The sequence below is a fragment of the Leptidea sinapis genome, chromosome 40 (assembly GCF_905404315.1).
Source record: "Leptidea sinapis chromosome 40, ilLepSina1.1, whole genome shotgun sequence".
Lineage (NCBI taxonomy): Eukaryota > Metazoa > Arthropoda > Insecta > Lepidoptera > Pieridae > Leptidea > Leptidea sinapis.
Window position 1 is genome coordinate 3,070,571 of NC_066304.1, and position 20,783 is coordinate 3,091,353.

The 20,783-nt window shown below is 35.8% G+C and overlaps 1 protein-coding gene across 7 annotated transcripts in view; it reads right to left on the minus strand.

Moving 5' to 3' along the window:
- The window catches only part of LOC126976344 (myocyte-specific enhancer factor 2), a 200,830-nt gene that overhangs the window by 105,679 nt on the left and 74,368 nt on the right, over nt 1–20,783 (minus strand). For 6 of the 7 annotated variants that reach the window (XM_050824642.1, XM_050824641.1, XM_050824640.1 and 3 more), the window contains exon 1: nt 971–1,174. The exons of the other annotated variant lie outside the window; for it this stretch is intronic. The gene's annotated coding sequence lies outside the window, so the exon portion shown is untranslated. Of the gene's footprint in view, nt 1–970; nt 1,175–20,783 lie in introns of those variants that run through there. 7 annotated transcript variants of the gene reach the window in all.

Consider the following 20,783-nt stretch of genomic DNA (forward strand, 5'->3'; position numbering starts at 1 on the left):
AACGCGCCATTAATATAAGAACAACTTAGAAAAAGAATTAAGCATTCATACCTTATTGGTATTTTAAATACCTCATTATAGAGGAATAAAGTACTAGGATAACATAAAGTGACATAACAAAAGCAGATTAGAAGAGTTATTCATTCGGTTTCCGAACGCATAATTAATTTACGCTTGAATTTCCTCAGAATTAAGCACAGTATCTGAAACAATGACGGTTATGGTCACTAATTACTCATGTTATTAGTCATTTAAATGGTCGTACAACGTTAATTGAAGCGCATCGGTACTCCAGGCTTCTACTGTTTTTGTTTTGCTGTTAAGAGTTAAACTTTTAGCTGTTTATTTCGTTTTAATAAGACTATTTTATTTTAAATAGAACACATTATGATATTGTAAATCTTCTTTTAGTTGTCCGTTTTGTTAATATGCCGACAATATCCACGGCAAAAATCCAAATTACCCGCAATAATTAATTTATTAATTGCATTTAAATTCTTTTAAAAACGGTTTATATTTTAGTATGTGGTACCTAATCAAGATAAGCTAATTAAGATTGTATTGAAATTAATTGTTTTCGTATTATCTTTTAGGCTTACCGGCCGGCACTCGTCATGCGGCAGCGGCAATCGTGACAGAACCGCTCAAGGTCATGTTATCGCGCTGGCGACAACCAACCCAACCAAATATACAAATAATACACGATGCAATCATTTTCACGTTGTATTCGTTTCTTGACTGTACGCGACACACAATTCATTACTCTATTAGGACCGTCTTACAGGAACTCGGCAATCTATGCAGTTGCAGATTGTTACCGGACTGTCAGAACGAATTAATTCCGTATTACGTTTTGTAGAGTAGTGCAATTGTTTCAAATCGAATTAGCCGCGTGTTTACATCTTATAAATAGAGCATTCACGTGGCGCCGCCCGAGATAAGAGTCCATCGACTTTATATTAGCACTTACCGTGAGCTGTTAACATCCTCTGCGATGGACTACTGGTTTCGTCACACTGTCACTCGATTGGAATAGCAAGCACTCACAAACGGCGCACTAAGTTGAGCGACACACGCGAAGTCTATACAGCGCGACACCCACAGACAGAATGCGGCCGAGATGAACGCGGGGGGCGCGGGGAACGGGCCTGACAGCGACACAACTTGTACCGAGGCGCGACGGCGAAAACTGCGGCCAGCCGCGAGCACTCGCCCCCCTATTGGCTGCCGGCGACGTGACGTCACAGCCGCCGGCCAATGGCCGCCCTACCCGTGGTTCACGTCGCCGCCGCTAGAGGCGCTAGCACGAATCTCGCCCGCCCTAGAGCTTTTGCTTGGGCGTGTGCTTGAGGGCGGAAAATGACAATTGAATTTTCACTTATTTAATACTCTATTTAAATCACGTTTAGCATAATTCGCTCCATTGGGATCTGTTTAATAATTTACATTTCTTGTTGAAATGAAAAGTAAATCTTCTAAGAGATTTTATGGCGGACTACTTGTTATTGGGCGAGTGCCAGTCGAGGTTAATATACCGCTGTCGTAGATAAACACCACGATATATCAACGTTGAAAGTGTATTTAAGATGTAGACAGTATATATCACAGTCTCAATTATTTGTAAATTAAATCTAAAAAAATATTAGTATTAATTCAGTAACTAACTTAGCTGAGAAGTTGAAAACGACAGACAACGAATTCTAATATGAATGTATGTGAAAGAGTGGTTCGATCATTGAGTCGGGTGTAAACAAACCCCTCTGACAGCTCGAGGGGGCGACAGCTGTCCCCAGGCCTCACTACACAACCATTAAACACCCACGCTGGATTTCATAACAATAGCAGTATTTAGACAAAATTGAGCTCTACTTCTACATATTATGGTACATTTCCCTATTACAGACAAGTTAATCAAGACGAGACGTGCGACTGGAATTTTGAAAAATAAACTCGAATTTAATTACGAAACTTTTGTTGACTTTGTGTGATATAATGTAGTCACACGTTTCGAGTAACTTCAATATTAAATTTAATGGAAGTTACTACCTAAGAAACTGAAAGCATACATAGTCATAGAAACATAGTATAGCCATAAATACACAAAAAACAAAATGTTGCATTTGAATTTAGAATCTGTCATTTTAATATGATTGTTCATAGAGTTTTCTCATTTTGGCGCCAATACATTCTACAATATCTTGCGATATTAAAATGGAGTGGGGTGATAAAGAGAAATCGTCTAGTCCCGATTTTAATCCGCTGGTTTATAATTTATGGTAAAACAATCCGTACGGTTTGCAGTAAAGATTTTTCCCAGAGTGCGTGCTTCTATTGATAACTGGCCTCAATGTTTAAAGGACTGTATTGCAGCCAATGGAGACCACTTCGAATAAGCTTTTTTTATTTAAAATTGTTTTATATTTATGTATTAAGCTAACACACTGTTAAAGTAATAGATGTTATATTCAATAGAAAAAATTTTTCTTTGTTTCAGTATTTATGTGCTTGGTTATAGAGTCTCTCAAAGAAAAATTTAAAGAAATAAATATTATGACTGTTCATTGTCAGTACATTTATGAAAATTAAATATACATTCACAAAAATAGTCACCTTTTTGCTCTTAATAGTGATTTTCATTATTATAACACTTGAAATAAGGGATTGCTTGTAACTGATTCTAGTAGGCTTCATAAGATACATAATAGCTTTAAGGGTAAATAAATACATTTTTATAATAAAGTCCCAGCCAGTGTTCAGGCATTATCTATAAATAAATTTAAATGTTTTATAAAGAAATGGCTTTGTCGTAAATCCTATTACTCCACTGCTGAATATCTAAATGATGTCCGATCATGCCTGGGACTAGATTGTGATTATTTTATAGCGATAGAAATGACTGTACAATATTGTATATTTTTATTGAAAAGAGCGCGAAAAAAGAATGCTGGGAGAGTTTCTTGCGCCGCTTCTTCTCTCTCAGAGCGCCATTTGTTTCCGAAGCGGTAGTAGTATCTAGTAGTTATAAGAAATGACATCAAAAAGAATTCTAAAGTAATCAATTTTGAGAAAATAAATGCTTTTTATGCCTTTTATGCCAAGATTAGGTAATTCAAGAATAGGCATTTGTTACGAATGATACCACAGAGTGAGAATGGAGCGACCACCCTCAGGCTATTAAATGATAAGTTTTATTATACGATATTACATTGCAACCATATTTTTTATGTAAAAAAGAACCCGTTGACTTTCTTACGCCCGTTCTTCTCAGGTCTGAGACATACTGTTTCGAATGGCTGATAGTTTTCGACTTTCAATAAGTCATATCATATCCTATTTTCATTAAAAATATTTCATAAATTTGAAAGTAAATAGTTTTCAAGAAGTAAGAAGTATATATTCTAAGAATATTTGTTATAAATGTACTTAGAAATTTCCAGAACCTAAATGAGTCTTAACGATTGATTGAAACTTTTTTGACACTAGAGATTTATTTTTTAACAAATATCTTATCATTTATACTTCATGGACAAAAAACAAAAGAAGGACTTCACACCCTGATAGTAGCAAGTGAAGCACCGTTATGCTAGTGTGTGTGCGGCTACGGGGGATACTAGTAACACCTTTTTTTCCTTCTTAAATAATCATATATGGCCTCAAATACTTCTATAATATCGTTTTTACACTTTTTCACAACGCACGATGGCATTTTTAAAAAAATTTATTGAGACGCAAACTGATCAGTCAAAGACAATTACAATTCTCATTATGGCCGCCTTTCGGCCTGTAGTAGTGTAAGTGTGTGCGTGGGGCTATTTATTTACACGTAAATCGGCTTGTTTTGGTGCTACACTATTATGTAAGGTGACACGGAGTCCTTATTTTTTTACTAGTCAGTGTTATACTTATAACATTTTTCTTCTTAGAGTGCACTCAGCAATGTTTAAGAAGCCGGTCGCGTTACCGACACAGGATTGCAACATAAGAATTTTAACGTTAATATTGTAACTATAGCTATGAGCTGGTTGGTAATAATTGGTAAAGAATGAAAATATATAATATATTTATTATAATTTGATTTACAAATTATGTAGTGTTAAATTTTATGTAAAACACTTTAACAATGCACCAGACAAAGGTTTTTTTAGTTTTGACTATTAGCTTCTTTAATTCAATCCCTACTAATATTATAAATGTGAATGTAAGTGTGTTAGTTACGCTTTCACGCCTAAACCATCGAACTGATTTTGATAAAATTTAGTTTTTTTTTGTTTTTTTTTTTTTATATGAGAGGGGGCAAACGGGCAAGAGGCTCACGGGATGGGGAGAGGTGAGGCAACCGCCCATGGACATCAGCAACAACAGGTGTGTCAAGAAATGCGTTGCCGGCCTTTAAGGTCTGTTCGGGAAGACCGCTGCCGGTAGTTGATTCCACAAAGTGGCTGTGCGAGTTATTTAGTACACAGCGCGAGCGTATTTAGTACAGAAAAAGGACATAGGCTACCTTTGCTACCCTTCACACTGAAACATAATAATACTTACATATTACTGCTTCACGGAAGCAAAAGGCGCCGTTGTGGTACCCATAATCTAACCAACATACTGTGCAAAGGAGCCTTCCGCTGGTATAGGGACTAGCATAAGGCATAAGTAAAGGTTTGTTACCCCGCCTGAATTTGATGATTGAACATTAATCTCTTTTGTACCCTGCATCTAGCCTCTTTTAATTATTTATTTACTAGCTTTTACCCGCGACTTTGTTTGCACTGAATAGTTACTTTGGGCATAATTTTTTTTATTTTTCAGGATACTTTTCAAATAAAACACAATAATATACAAATTACTCTTTCCCCTCTTCTATGATACAGCGCATATGGACAGTCTCTTTAATAGAAACTTGTGTCTTCTATCGAGTCCTCTCTTGAGAAGGTCGCAGAATGGGGTAAATTGAACCTTGTCCAATTTATCTCCCAGAAGACTCAAGTTTGTGCGTTTACCACTAAGAAAACCCTATTTGTCGTATCACCGCTCTTCGACAATACTTCCCTTAAAGCTTCGCCTAGTATCAGAATAATGGGTTTCCAAATCTCGAGCGATTGCCTCTGGAGGGCAAAGCCAAATTGGCTTCGAAGAAGCTGGGCGTCATCAATAGAGCACGGCAATACTTCAAGCCGGCCTACATTCTAGCGCTCTACAAAGCGCAGGTCCGGCCTTAAATGGAGTATTGCTGTGGTCTGGCGCACCCCAATATCAGCTCTATCCATTTGACCGCGTGCAACGTAGAACAGCTCGAATTGTCGGGGATCCAGTGCTCTGTGAACGGCTGGATCACTTGGCGTTGCTTAGAGACGTCGCTTCATTGTGTGTGTTCTACCGCATTTATCACGGGGAGTGTTCCGAAGAGCTGTTTAACCTGATTCCGAATACCACCTTCGCATGACACGCCACAAGTTAGGATATCATCCCCACCATCTGGATCTGTCACGGTCCCCCACAGTACGGTTTTCAAGGAGCTTTCTTCCAAATACTACAAAGCTGTGGAATGAGCTTCCTTGTGCGGTGTTTCCGGGACGATACGACATGGGTACCTCCAAAAAAAGCGCGTACACCTTCCTTAAAGGCCGGCAACGCTCCTGTGATTCCTCTGGTGTTGCTAGAGATTGTGGTCGGCGGTGATCACTTAACACCAGGTGACCCGAACGCTCGTTTGTCCTCCTATTCCATAAAAAAAAGTATTTTCCTGTGAACATTAATCCATAGGGATGGATTCCTACATAGGTAGTCCAAAGTTTCAAAAATGCTCGAACAATTAATGTTTATAAATTATTTCTTATCAAGTGCCTTAATAGAAAGTTTAATGGTTTTATCTTCGATAATGACGAATTTTCATAGCCACTGCCATTCCCTATTTCAACCCCTCCATTTATTTTTGATTTTGACTTTGAATAAATATAATATACTAGCTGACCCGGCAAACGTTGTTTTGCCATATAAAGTATAATTTACGCGATAGTTTTATAAGCAATAAAATATTGCCTATATTATAGCCTGTACATCATTTTGTTCTATTGTCAATAGTTTTTGCAGCGCACGCAAAAATAGGTTTTCGATTTTACACCTTGTGTTACAAAATAGCAATTTTATTACGGATCCCTAATTTTGAAAAAAAAAAAACATAGCCTATAGCCTTCCTCAATAAAAGGACTACCCAACACTGAAAGAATCATTCAAATCGGACCAGTAGTACCAGAGATTAGCGCGTTCAAACAAACAAACAAACAAACACTGCAGTTTTATAATATTAGTATAGATATGATATTTTACACTTCGCCAAGTCAACAGATGGTCTAACCTGGTGTATTAGATGTTATACATCGAAAGTATTCTTAAGTAGGTACCACATACAATTTGAGTTTTATGTGTCTATGGAAGGTACGTTTCTTTAGTATAAACGCTTATCTACCAGAGGGGTTGGTAGGGACACCGGAACTAGGTTCTAGTCTGATACCATTTTGTTTATGACAATAAGGAGTGAGATGAATAGGACGTTCAGCTGATGGTAATTGATACGTCCTACTCATTAAAATACAGTGCCGCTCAATATTCTTGAAAAACCCAAAAATTCTGAGCGGCACTACAATTGCACTCATGACCTTGAGACATAAGATGTTAAGTCTCATTTGCAAAGTAATTTCACTAGCTACGGCGCCCTTCAGACCGAAACAGAGTAATGCTTACACATTACTACTTCAAGACTTTATATAATATAATACACGGTATAACTTTATACTATAACATATCAGAAATTTATTCGAAATTCAGAATTTTATTTTACGATAGAGGATTTTCATGAAGTGGCCATACGTTAAGTCACGTAGCAGCCGTCAAGCCTGTAATCTGAACGCAAGAATCCGTGAGTTGTTGCTTCTCTATTTATATACTCTTCCCCTTGACGGAGCGTCGGCGCGTGCGCAACGATCATTCGCTTACGGGTTTAATGCACTGAAATGTGGCGAGCACTTCAATATTCGATTTGAATTTATTGCTAGTGATATTAAATATATGACGTTACCAAAATTTTTAAGGCTTACAGAAATCTTTTGCAAATCACAGTCTGGCCAAAAACCGGTATGCAAACGGTATATTCTGGAATTATTTGTACCTAAATTTTTTTTGTTGAAAAAAAGCGACGAAAGAAAGTAATTGATACGCCCTGCCCATTACAATGCAGTGCCGCTCAGGATTCTCGAAAAACTCAAAAAATTCTGAGCGGCACTTCAATTGCGCTCCTCACCTTGAGACATAAGATGTTAAGTCTCATTTGCCCAGTAATTTCACTAGCTACGGCGCCATTCAGACCGAAATTCAATAATGTTAACACATTACTGCTTCACGGCAGAAATAGGCACCGTTAAGGAACTCATAATGTAGCCGGCATCCTGTGCAAAGGAGCCTCCCACATAAGCCTTTATATTACAATAACGAAGGTCTGATCATCACGGGCTTAATATTGTAAAATATCAAGACTCTGTTACTACCATGACTCAATACCATTCGGTAACAGTAAGATTATCCCAGTCAGTGGGAGGCTCCTTTGCACAGGATGCCAGCTAGATTATGGTTACCACAACGGCGCCTATTTCTGCCGTGAAGCAGAAAAAGAAACACAGTAATGCTTACACATTACTGTGTTTCTTTTTAAAGGGCGCCGTAGCTAGTGAAATTACTGGCCAAATGAGACTTAAAATCTTATGTCTCAAGGTGACGAGTGCAGTTGTAGTGCCACTCAGAATTTTTAAGTTTTTCAAGAATCCTGAGCGGCACTGCATTGTAATGGGCAGGGCGTATCAATTACCATCAGCTGAACGTCCTGCTCGTCTCGTCCCTTATTATTATAAGAAAAAAAATTGAATTTGGCTGCCATGTCAAAAACATTTTCAGAAACATTATGAAAAAAAAAAGATTCACTGTTAATTCAGACTTAACGAATAATACAATACAATGTATATTTTACAAAAACGGAACCCTAAAATGTCACGTTGGTTGTTTACTTAGCGTAGTTCTAGAAAAACAAAATTTTTGTTTTTCTTTATAGTTAGTAAGGCTTCTATCACGTTGGAGGTTCGGAAAGTTTGTAGCATTTTCAAAAGGAGTATAAAACGACAAAATACGTTAAGTTAAAGTTAAATTAGGAATGCTATTGTACAGGAAATAAAACACCCAACGAAATAAGAATTGTAATGGCTAAAAGTTACTTGCGAATAAAACTTATTTGTGCGTTATGAATGAGACTGAGTTGTCACGCTCGGCTACGTAACACTAGGCTTGAGTCAACAAAGTGATCATCCGAGTACAGATTATTCGATGGTAACTTTTTGATACCCCGAGTTCAGTACTGGGCTCTCTTTTCCGCATTAACACTCATAAGCGGTTTTGATTGAGATACCCTGAGATAAATACATAATTGCAATTTCGTAGGTACAACTCATTTTTTTTTTAAATAAAGTAATTTGGTCTATTAGCTTTGAGCAAAAATTTTAATTTATTAATTATTAAATCATACAAAAATGAAAGATATAAGTATTTTAGAAGAATTTATTTAATTAAAAAATAACCAGTTTAACGGCAGAAGTGTTAGACTTTGACTGACTAGATAGACTTTGACACCTGTGAACACGTCAAAAAAAATTGCGGTTAACTGTTAGCCTCTATTTCAGCTAACGCACGCAAACTAACATAGCGTGACTGACGTGTCGCGATTGCAAGACGTAGCTATCATGCATAAAAAAGTAATAAACCTGGACTTTTGTCATGCTGTTTCTTAAAGCAAGAAGCTCTACCTAGACGTACCCTCAAAGAGATTTTACCCCAGGAGGGTACCGGCTTTACCAGAGTCGAAATCCCTCACAAAGCATTCTCGCTCGGGCTGCCCGTCGTATTCTGGGGAGGGCACAGAACCGCGCATGGCCGAGGACAAACGAGGAAATATCACCACGGCACACCGCTCCACGCTTAATGTGGACTGCTGTAACATCAGGAGAATTCACTCCAATTTAAACGCCGTCCACCACCACCTTGAGACGGCGCAGCCGGCCTTGTGTTTCCTTACGGAGACGCAGATATCTCGACATAGCGAAATATATTTAACGTACCCCGGGTAAAAATTGAGCATTATTTTTTTCCTCATGTCGGGGTATGTGTGTATGTTAGGGAGGATATCTGCTTTCTTCCACGTACTACACAACTGTGGAATAAGCTTCTTTGCGCGGTGATTCCAAGACAATATGACATGGGTATCTTCAAAAAAATCGCGTACACGTCAGCACCACAAGAGTGATTCCACTGGCATTGCAAGTAAATCTGGGCGGCGGTGATCACATAACACCAGGTACGCTCGTTTGTCCTCCTTTTCCATAAAAAAAGAACACGTATAAATATTCTAATCCTGAAGTATTGATTAATCCCAACTCCAGACTTATATGCAAAGCCTTTTATATTTTTCCACACGATAAATAGTAGATTATACAACGAGTGCACAAAATGAACCATTTATATACGAATCTTTTAGCTGATAGTATTGTCGAGGATACAATGGTTTTGTGGACGAGTTATAAACTCTGCTTTTCATTTCGATTGCGAGGAAATAAAACAGTAGTATAACATGGACATTTTTAACAATGTTAGCAAATTTTAAGAAATTAATAAACGCACGAAAAAACAAGACATGTTTCCCGCCGCTTTTTTTTTAATCTTACGACATTGATATTAGGCTTGGGCTCCAGACCTATACAGCCTACTATTAAATTAATTTTGTAATATATATATATATATTTAATTAATTAAATAACCTACCGTATTTTAACTATTTAAATTTTAATATCTTTTATGTCTTAAAAAAACACAAAGGGCAAATAAATTAAATTAAATATTATAAAATAACAAATTCTATCTCTGAACTTTTTATTAACTTTGGCTGTATGGCTCATTTTCTTTGCCTTAATATAGATACATTTATGAGTAGATACTTTAATGCACTTGTGCACAAAAATCGATTTTGTGCAGCCTATATCGTGCACAAATAAGCAGTTTCAGAGCATGAGAAGTGAATATAATATTCCAAAACATAATATTTATTAAATAAAACTATAAAATAACGTAAACGAAAGTAGAGTAATTTGACTCTCATATAATTGAAGCATTATTGTTATGAAAATAAGAGCGCAAATATATCCGAAAACGTGACTGTTTTGCTAACCTTAAGCTATAAAAAGACTAATTAACTATACAAGCACAAAAACAAATATAATTATTTATTTTCTACGTTACTAATTGAGAAATTATTTAGGAATTCGTAACGGCATTACATTGTAAGGATACGGCGTTTTACTCTTCATTTTTTTTAATGAAAGTAAGGGACGAGACGAGTAGGACGTTTAGCTGGTGTTAATTGATACGCCCTGCCCATTACAATGCAGTGCTGCTCAGGATTATTTATAAACCCCAAAAAATTTGAGTGGCTCTACAACTGCGCTCGTCGGCTTAAGACATAAGATGTTAGCCTCATGTGCCCAGTAATTTCACTAGCTACGGCGCCCTTCAGAACGAAACACAGTAATGCTTACACATTACTCCTTCACGGCAGAAAAAGGCGCCGTTGTGGTACCCAAAATCTAGCCGGCATCCTGTGCCTTTCCACAGGCTCCTTTGAGCCTCCCACTTTTAGGAAATAGAATAGGAAAAGACACTGGTAAAAACCGAAGAAAAACCTAACAGATGTGTTGAGATGTGTGTAATATGCTAAAGATATCTCTTGTAAGTATTTTTTATATGACAATAAGTGATAAGACGAACAGAACGTTCAACTGATGGTAATTGATCACAATGCAGCACCACCACCACTGGGAGGCTCCTTTGCACAGGATGCCGGCTAGATTACAGGTACCACAACGGCCCCTTTATCTGCCGTGAAGCAGTAATGTGTAAACATCACTGTGTTTTGGTCTGAAGGGTGCCGTAGCGAGTGAAATTACTGGGCAAATGAGACTTAACATCTTATGTCTCAAGGTGACGAGCGCAGTTGTAGTGCCGCTCAGAATTTGGGGTTTTTCAAGAAGCCTACTTTAAAAAAAATATTTATGGTCCCAAGTGAGTTTACGATGTGAGAATACAGTTACAATATTAATACAGAGACAATATCATTCAAAAATTAATCGTCCCTTATTTTCATAAAAAAAAAAACCACTCAGGATTCTCGATAATCTCAAAAAGAGCGGCCCCACAATTGCGGTCATCAAGTTAAGACATAATATGTTAAGTCTCATTTGCCCAGTATTTTCACCAGCTGCGGCGCCCTTCACAGCGAAACACAATAATGCTAACACATTACTGCTTCACCGCAGAAATAGACGCCGTTGTCGTACCCATAACTAGAGCCTTCAACTGGTAAAAGGCTCCTCGCTTCGACGTAGTAACCACATTAAAAATGGTACGGTTTATGTTTAAAGCCACCTCTGCCGGCGGCACAATCCTCGCAGCTTAAATTTAAAATTTCATTCTCATTTTCATTGCATTCCAAAATCCAAACTGCAAACACAAATAAGTCAGGCAAGTTACGTACTTCTAGTTATCATTATAAAAATATATGTAGGAATGAATAGTTTTTAGAAACATAGTATTTTCTTTCACTAACGCGAGTGTAACATTTACACATTTATATACAACACTTTTAAAGGATTAAAACGCGTGTAATTTTAACTGTATTGTTAGATTTTCATCTGCAGTCCCCCTGAAAACAAGAGCTGGAAAGGTCTTTAAACATCAGGTTTACTAAAATAAAATTTTAACTTTGATGCAAGAATCTAATGTAAGAACATGTTACGATTACACGGGTCTTAATCCTATAAAAGTGTTTTATTTAAGAGTTTTTTGTAAATTACAGACTAGGAGCACATAAGACATCTACAAGGTCTTCTGTATCGAAAGTAAACTAAGCGATGGAAAAAATAAAATGATCTTAACGCAATGAATGTGTTGCACACTCTTTAACCTCTTGCTTCTTGCATATGAATCTCCCACAAGGTAAAACTAAGGAAGCATATTTAAAACACAGAAACATGCAAACAATTAGAAATCTTATAACCAGGTGCTACGGTTGATGTTTAATAAGCACATAATATGGAGATATGGCATAAGGGTTACAAGTTTTTTGTGCGGGACCCACGTGGTTTGCCACATGTTGAAAACTATCGCAGGAGTCCTATCCGGGAGATAACAGAATTTACTTAAAACGGGAATCCCTTACTGTTTTTTGTTTTATATAGCGACAGACAAGGGTTCACTTGATGGTTGAAACTGTACTTATTTAAGTTTAAACTAGGTACTAATACAAAATAGAAAATAAATCTTGAAAAAAATATTGGTAGGGCAGGGCCTTTATTATCTATTTATTTCTTTTTTTAACCGACTTCCAAAAGGAGGAGGTTATCAATTCGATCGGTATTTTTTTTTATGTATGTACACCGATTACTCTGAGATTAATGATCCGATACACGTAATTCTTCTTTTGTTTCATGTGAAACAGATGCCATTTGGTCCCATAAAAATTTTACATAGTTTGGCCAAGTAGTTTTCATTTTATGAACATTTGTATAAAGTTTTAGTCTACTTGGATGACATAATTGTTTTCTGTGTACGGCTTTTTTTGGAGTTTTCATTCAAGTTGATTATATATTATTATTAACTGACACTAAAACTTAAAATTTTTAGTTATATAATACTTTTCCGTTTTTGAAGTCGGTTTTTTTAAACGTAGTTTATTTTTTTTAAGATTTCTAATTTAACTAACGAAACATCTTAAAATATAAGATGTTTCGACCTATGTTCGACCTGACTTAATTAGATAATTGACGATTGGTTTTAATTTTGTTGATTTGAATAGGAATTCATAATAAACAGTTTTGAAATGTGCTGGATTTGTCGGCAATTCAGATATTTTGATGCCGGATTTACATCGCTTGATTAATAAAGATATTGGCGTAGTTCCAGTCGACCTAGGAGAGGGTTCTGTACGTAGTTATTTGCAATAATTTTCAATTTTGCTTTGCAAATGTGATATAATATATACACCAGTCTTAGATCATTTATACTTTATATTATAAAAATTGAGTTTAGAACTAATCTCTATTTATGCACACCAACAATTCACGCACACCAACACAAAGTGTCATACAAATTGCGAAACACACGCACACTAAAGTAATATTCCTGGCCTGTTTTCATCGGTTGTTTAACAGCAAGAGACTATCTAGACGTATTAATTATGTAAGCCATGAGTTTCTCAGGGTCTCCTGTAATCAATAAATGGTTTATATTTTTATCAGATTTCGTAGAAAAAGAAAAAAATGAAGTAATTAGTGGGGAATGCTCAATTTAGTTTTTTTTACAATAATTTTCGAGCCCTGGCAACAACCTCTTTATTTCGTTCTTATTGGCAGTCCCTGGCCCCTTTTCAGTACCTTACTTGATCGTCAATGGTTCGCCGAGGTCGCCGGTCAAGAGTATAAATGTTAAGAAAACACGCGTAAAAGGTTTCATGTAATTGTAAGAAGACAGGCAAGGAGGTGCGTGATGGACGGTAGTAGGTCGAGGTCCGTTAAAGAAATAACGAAACTCCAATGTATATGCTTTTACAACAAGATCCAGAAAATTAAAATAATTATTAAAAAAAAAAACGTTTGTGTTTGTTACAGAAAAGGTTAATTGGGCATAAAAGGCATTTATTTTCTCAAAATTGATTCCTTTAGAATTCTTTTTGATGTCATTTCTAATATACAGATAATACTACCGCTTCGGAAACCCCAAACACATTCTTCTGGAATGCGAAGCCATTGCCAGAATCCGGCTGGGGTGTCTTAAAACACCTTCACTTAAAGCAGAGGACGTGCTCTGCCTGGACCCTCTGAGGATCCTACGCCTTTTAAAAGTAATAGGTCTCGAGGATATAATTTAAATCTCGGCACAGTAACTCGATTCTCCTCCTTAACTTTTTAGTTGCGCTAGCGCAAGAAGGGGGCACAATAGATCCTAGGATTTAAGTGCATTGAAATCCTTAAATCTTAATAAGAATAATAAGTAATAATACTACAACATAGACTTTAATAATGATACCACATATTGGGATTTTTAGTAGTTTTTGACTTTCAATAAGTGATATCATATCCAATTTGGAATAAAAATATTTAATATTGTATTTGAATTTATGAAGAAGGGTAAATTCAAAAAAGGTGATTGTATGTTATTTTGATAAAGTTTGCTAAAGAAGAAAAGTGTAAGCTACTAAATAAACTGTTTTTAAGTAGTTTTATGTATTGAGATAGTATCTTGAAAGGTCTGAAAACGTCGGATAACTAAAATAATAATAAAAATGTAACTTTTACGCAAAATTCTGATGTAAAAACAATGTTACACGCGTTTTAATCCATAAAAGTAATTTATTTAAATGTTTTTAAGTATTTAAAGGCCTAATATCAAGTTTTAAATGCTTACATGAACGTCTCTGTAGCAAACAACGTAATTCCAAAATTTTTGATATTGTTCCATATAAATATTATAATATACTAGCTGACCCAGCAAACGTTGTATTGCCGATATTAAAATCGCGATACAAAAGTAACTGTTAATCGTAGATGGGTGAAAATTTGAAGTTGTATGTATTTTTTAATGCTGACTCATAATCATACAAATTAAAAAAAAATGTCAAAAAAATTGCCGTGGACCACTCTTAACATTTAGGGGAATGAAAAACAGATGTTGTCCGATTCTCAGACCTACCCAATATGCACTCAAAATTTCATGAGAATCGGTCAAGCCGTTTCGAAGGAGTTTAACTACAAACACCGCGACATGAGTGTTTTCTATATGTATTAGATTAACACCTTTTCACAAATTATCTATCCCCAAACTAGGCATAGCCATATGTCAGTCGACGATGTATTTTAATACTTACATAACTTACATTGACAAATAAACATGCATGACTCGGAAACAAATATCCGTATTCATCATATAAATGTTTGTTCCTATCGGGATTCGAACCTCTAGCTTTGTAGTCACTAACGACTGGGCTATATGGGTCTTCAAAATTTGTTCAAATTGTCTAAAAAAATATTTCATCGCCATCATCATCAGCCGGAAGACGTCAACTGCTGGACAAAAGGCCTTCCCCAAAGATCGCCATAACGATCGGTCCTGCGCTGTCCTCATTCATCCATCCATCTTCATTCCATCTTGTGGGAGGTTTACCAGCACTACGTCTTCCGGTCGCCATTCGAGGACTTTACTACCCCAACGACAATCTATCCGTCGAACTATGTGTAAAATAAAAACTTAATTAACTCTTTCATATCACCAATCAAAGAATTTGTTTGCCACGATATATCATAATAATGTGCGTTCCAATGAAATCATCATAAAAACAAAAATAATTCAGAGCATATGTAATTGATTTAATAATTAATACTGCAAAAAGGAATCAAATAAAGTATTCGCTTCGAATGACAAAAGGCAATGAATCAGAAATTCTCATGAAGCCGCGTTGTCTCCACACGTGTGTAGCATCTGTACCCCGCCCCCAAGGTCCTGCTAACCTCACCCCCTCTAAGGGAACTTCTGAAAAAATTGGACCAACACTAGCAATAACCCATCCCTATTCCCATGCCATAAGGTCCACAATTCAGTCGTTGTTGCGACACGTTTTAATATTGACACAAATGGTCTATAGGAGACGATATTGCGTTTGCGTTTACTGATCTTGATAGGTCAATGACCTAATTAATTTACTACTAGTATTTTGAAGAAACTTTAATCTATATATACAAAAATGAATTGTTGTTCGTTAGTCTCGCTAAAACTCGAGAACGGCTGGACCGATTTGGCTAATTTTGGTCTTGAATTATTTGTGGAAGTCCAGAGAAGGTTTAAAAGGTGAATAAATAGGAAAATACTGCTAAATTAAATAAAACAACAAATTTGTTTTTCCTTTGATGTGTCCATACATAATTTCTATGAGAGAATTTATTGACGCACGGTTTGACAGTTCTGCTGTGAAACAATTTCATTACGACAGCAGGGTGCTATTTTATGAAGTAATTTTTGATGTTATGATATATTATTGACAAATTCATATAAAAACATTATTTTATTTATTATATACAGAACAACGTCTGTCGGGTCAGCTAGTATTTAATATTAAAGTTATAAAACAAAATGTAATGCTTGTTATTTTCTTCTAACAGGCTCTGCATTTATTCACTTATAACTCAGAGTTTATATTATTATTTATTATTACTTATTGGCGTGTACATCTTTTTTACAGACCAGCACAGCTCCTGTGATTCCTCCCGAACGCACTTTTGTTCTCCTCTCATATAGAAACTAGTAGAAAAAGTAATTCAAATTCAAATATTCTACCAGTGGGGGCTCCTTTGCACAGGATGCCGGCTAGATTATGGGTGAAACAACGGCGCCTATTTCTACCGTGAAGCAGTAATGTGTAAGCATTATTGTGTTTAGGTGTGAAGGGCACCACAGCTGGTGAAATTACTGGGTAAATGAGACTGAACATCGTATTTCTCAATGCGACGAGCGCAATTGTAGTGCCGCTCAGAAATTTCGGTTTTTCAAGAATCCTGAGCGGCACTTCACTGTAAGGGGCAGGGCGTATAAATTACCAACAGTTGAACGTCCTGCTCGTCTCGTCCCTTATTTTCATAAAAACAAATACGTTTTTTCAAAGAAGGAATTAAAATTACTTATAATTCGTCAAAAACTACATACCACTCACTCGAAAATTTATGCCTCACACTTTTCTTTTTAAATCATAAAATATAAAATATCGGTTCTTCTCTTCTTATATACAATTTACTGTTTAATAGCCTGAGGGTGGTCGCTCCATTCCCATCCAGTAACTTGAAGTGAGCAGTAGTTTGTCAGACAAGATTGATATGATAGGTACTCAACCTACTAACGAACGCGTCCTGTAATTTGTAACACGAGTATTCTAAATTGCAGATGGGATAAAATAGAAGCTTACAAAAGATATTTATCATAAATTTGATGAAATACAAAAACTTACAGTCATATGAAAGCCACTGATAAGTATTTAATTATTAGCTTCATTAATTCGCTGTATCAAAAAGAACAATTTACTTAGATAAGAATAAGTATGTTGTTATATTAATTTAAAAAATCTTTTAAAACTTATATATAGTTTTTGAGTGAAAACTTCTTAAGCCGCACTAGCTGTTTATTTTGTGGGAATCGAATGTGACTGAGCCGTCACGCTCGGCTTTGTAACGCTCGTTTGGATAAACTGGGCTTGAGTGTGATAATGATACATATAATTTGTTTATTTTTTAAAGTGATAATTTTTAGTTGTTTTTGAGTTACATATACACATTAAATTTTAGTTAAAAATTAGTTGAAAACAAAATTTATGAACGGGGAATCGAACCCGCAACATCTCGTGTTCCATGCGAGCGCTCTTCCACTGAACCGTTCGAGTGACGTAAAGTTCATGAATCTTGATATGTCTCTGGTATATATGGTAGTTGAACCATGTTTTAATACACATTTTTTTTCAAGAATTTTCGATGACTTATGGCCATTTTGGAGATAGTGGCGTGATCCTGGTGCAGTAGAATTTTCGGAACTTTTAATGAAAGAAACACCTCAATAAGATTTGGCAGTTCTCTCTTGAAGTTAACCTAACACTGCCTAAAGAATTCTGAAGAGACGACGAAGGAGAATTCCGATTAAGGTGGTGAAGGTGGATGCAATATTATCTACCTCTAAGCCAAACTCTTTTCATTGTTGCTAAGTGTCTTAAGATGTTTATCTAGGGTTGTCATGATGAAATACACCCTATTTATTCTATTGATCAATGCCGGCCGCTTTATTTCAAATTCATGCTTTAATTTCATCAGTTTTTGGCAGTAGAGTTCAAAATCTATGGTTCTGCCTGGCGGTAAAAGTTCACAATGAACAATACCCTTTAAATCACATCATATACACAGTACCACCTTATTGTGAGTAAGCCCTGATTTTGTGACAGCTTACGCAGTCTAACTGACATTTGACTACGACGTTTCATACATAATAGTAATAAAAATATTGACATACTGTGATACAAATTACCCTGCCCTAAACTAGGCCTAGCCTGTACTATGGGCACTAAACAACGATATATTTAATACAATATACTGTAAACATACATAAATACATATTATAAACATCCATGACTCGGAAACAAACATCTATATTCATCGTATAAATGTTTGCACCTACCGGGATTCGAACCCGGAACCTTGTATAGTTCAGTAGGCTCGTGATGGTGATAATTATTTTTATTATTATATCCACTATTCATCACCAGTTATCAATCTCTTCAAAAATCGTACAATCATCATCAGCCGAAAGAAGCCCACTGCTGGATAAAGGTTTAACTCAAAGTTCTCTCACGACGTTCGGTCCTGAGCTGCCTTCATCCAACCTATTCCGGCGATCTTGACAATATCATCGGTTCATTTTGTTTGGGACCTACCACCACTGCGTCTTCCGGCACGTGGTCGCCATTTGAGGACTTTGCTGCCCTGACGACCACCTGTACGTTTAAATATGAGTAAGGTTCAAAACATCTCTTTAAATGACACCTGAACATGCTGATGATGCAGCCCTTACTAATTAATTTGTTTTGTATACTACAGCCATCTTTTTTTGTATGTATAGACGACCTGTATAGCTGAGTAGTTAGCGATCCTACCTACTAAGCTAGGGGTCCCGGGTTCGAATCCCGGTAGGTGCAAGCATTTATATGATTAATATGGATGTTTGTTTCCGAGTCATTGATGTTTAAATGTATTTATGTATGTTTATATGTATGCTTATATGACTTTATGTATGTTTAAGTAAGTATATTGTATTAAATATATCATTGTCTTGTCACCCATAACACAGGCTATATATGCTTAACTTGGGGCAAGATAATTTGTGTAAAAAGTGTGTCAATATTATTATTATATTATTATGTTCTTCTGACGAGCTCTACTTTTTCCGAACATATGATAGATTCAGTAATTTTAAAGAAGTATTTATAGTGACGTTTCAAAAGAACCTAACTTAAGCCTAATTGAAGAAAGTTATTTGACTTTGACTTCATTACATATATTTAATGTTATCTAAACTAGCCGGATCCAATTAGTACAGCCAAAGAGATTTAATTTTAAGTTTCTACAAACTATCTGCGACAAGAATTATTCCCCAAACAATACAATAAAAACGGTCGATTTCTTCTTTATCGTATATTATGTGACGATCTTTATTTACTTATCCTGTTGATCCCGGACGGGGTACAAGTACAGAAAATATTATATCTTCATCGGTCGATATGTCTGCGAATTCTCAAGTAAATCGGGCCTCTTGAGATATGCGAAGATAACGTTTATAGATTACGTTTCGCCTTTTGCACGTCATAGACGTATAGAAATTTTTTAATAGTATAGAACGGTTAAGAGAGGATAAAAAAGACTGTAAAGTAGTACTTAAGAAAAAATTAAAAGAGCACTTTCTCCACGTAAGCCTTAATATTTAAAGTAGTATAGTGTAGTTATATGTATACAGGTAAGATTTTAATATGTTTTTAGGAATATTATGAATTGATAACTAATTAATGTTATGTGTGTAATGTTATATGTGTATTAGTAATAGTGTATATAACGAACATAATTAGGTATAATTTATTATAGATGCACAATAGTATGATATAGTCTAAGAGCGTAAACTCGCCAACAAACTGTTGCAAAAGTTTGGGAGATGTAAAATTTAAGTACCAACTGTGCATATATTTATGATTAAATAAATTAAAAAAAAAAGACAAACAATGCGTGAGAGAAAGGTGAACATCTCTAACGGAGATATATATATATATATATATATTTAAAGTGGTAACCCCTACTTCTGGGATTAATTACGCAAATTAAATTTGAAAACAAAATTTATAAGCGATGCGGGACTCGAGCTCGACTCGCTGTGTGAGCGCTCTTCCACTGAACCAACCGTTCGAGTGACGTAAAGTTCATAAATCTTGATATTTCTTTGTTCAACTATCAGGTTTTCGATACATTTTTTTTTCAAGATTTAATCACAGTATAATATATTATGTGTGCCACTTTTTCGATGACATTTTGCCATTTTGGAGATATTATATTATATATACGTTGACGAGCAATCTTTTAATTTTTCGTTCGTAAAATATTTTTGACTTTGACTATATTCAAGATAGAATATGAAAGCGCAACTATTGCTACTGTAACCTATTTTGATTGAAGTCGTAAACTTTAAGCCACGGTTGAAAATAGCTAAGTAGTATTTTGAGCACTAAGCAAGCTATACCAATGGGTGGCTCCTTTGCACAGGAAGCCAGCTAGATTATGGGTACCACAACGGCGCATACTTAACAGTATTTAAGAAACAGTAATGTGTTAACATTACTGTATTTCGGTCTGAAGGGAGTCGTAGCTAGTGAAATTACTAGGCAAATGAGACTTAACATATACAATTGATTTAAGTTTTCTTTAGTGTTAATTCCACCAATATTTGTTTTTAAAAACAATTCGACACGTGTTTCGCCTCTACACGAGGCATCCTCAGGACGTGTTGTCTCGCCAAAATCTGACACGAGACTATGTATGTCTAAGCTACTACTTGCTAACGCACACATTGACAAATCAAAA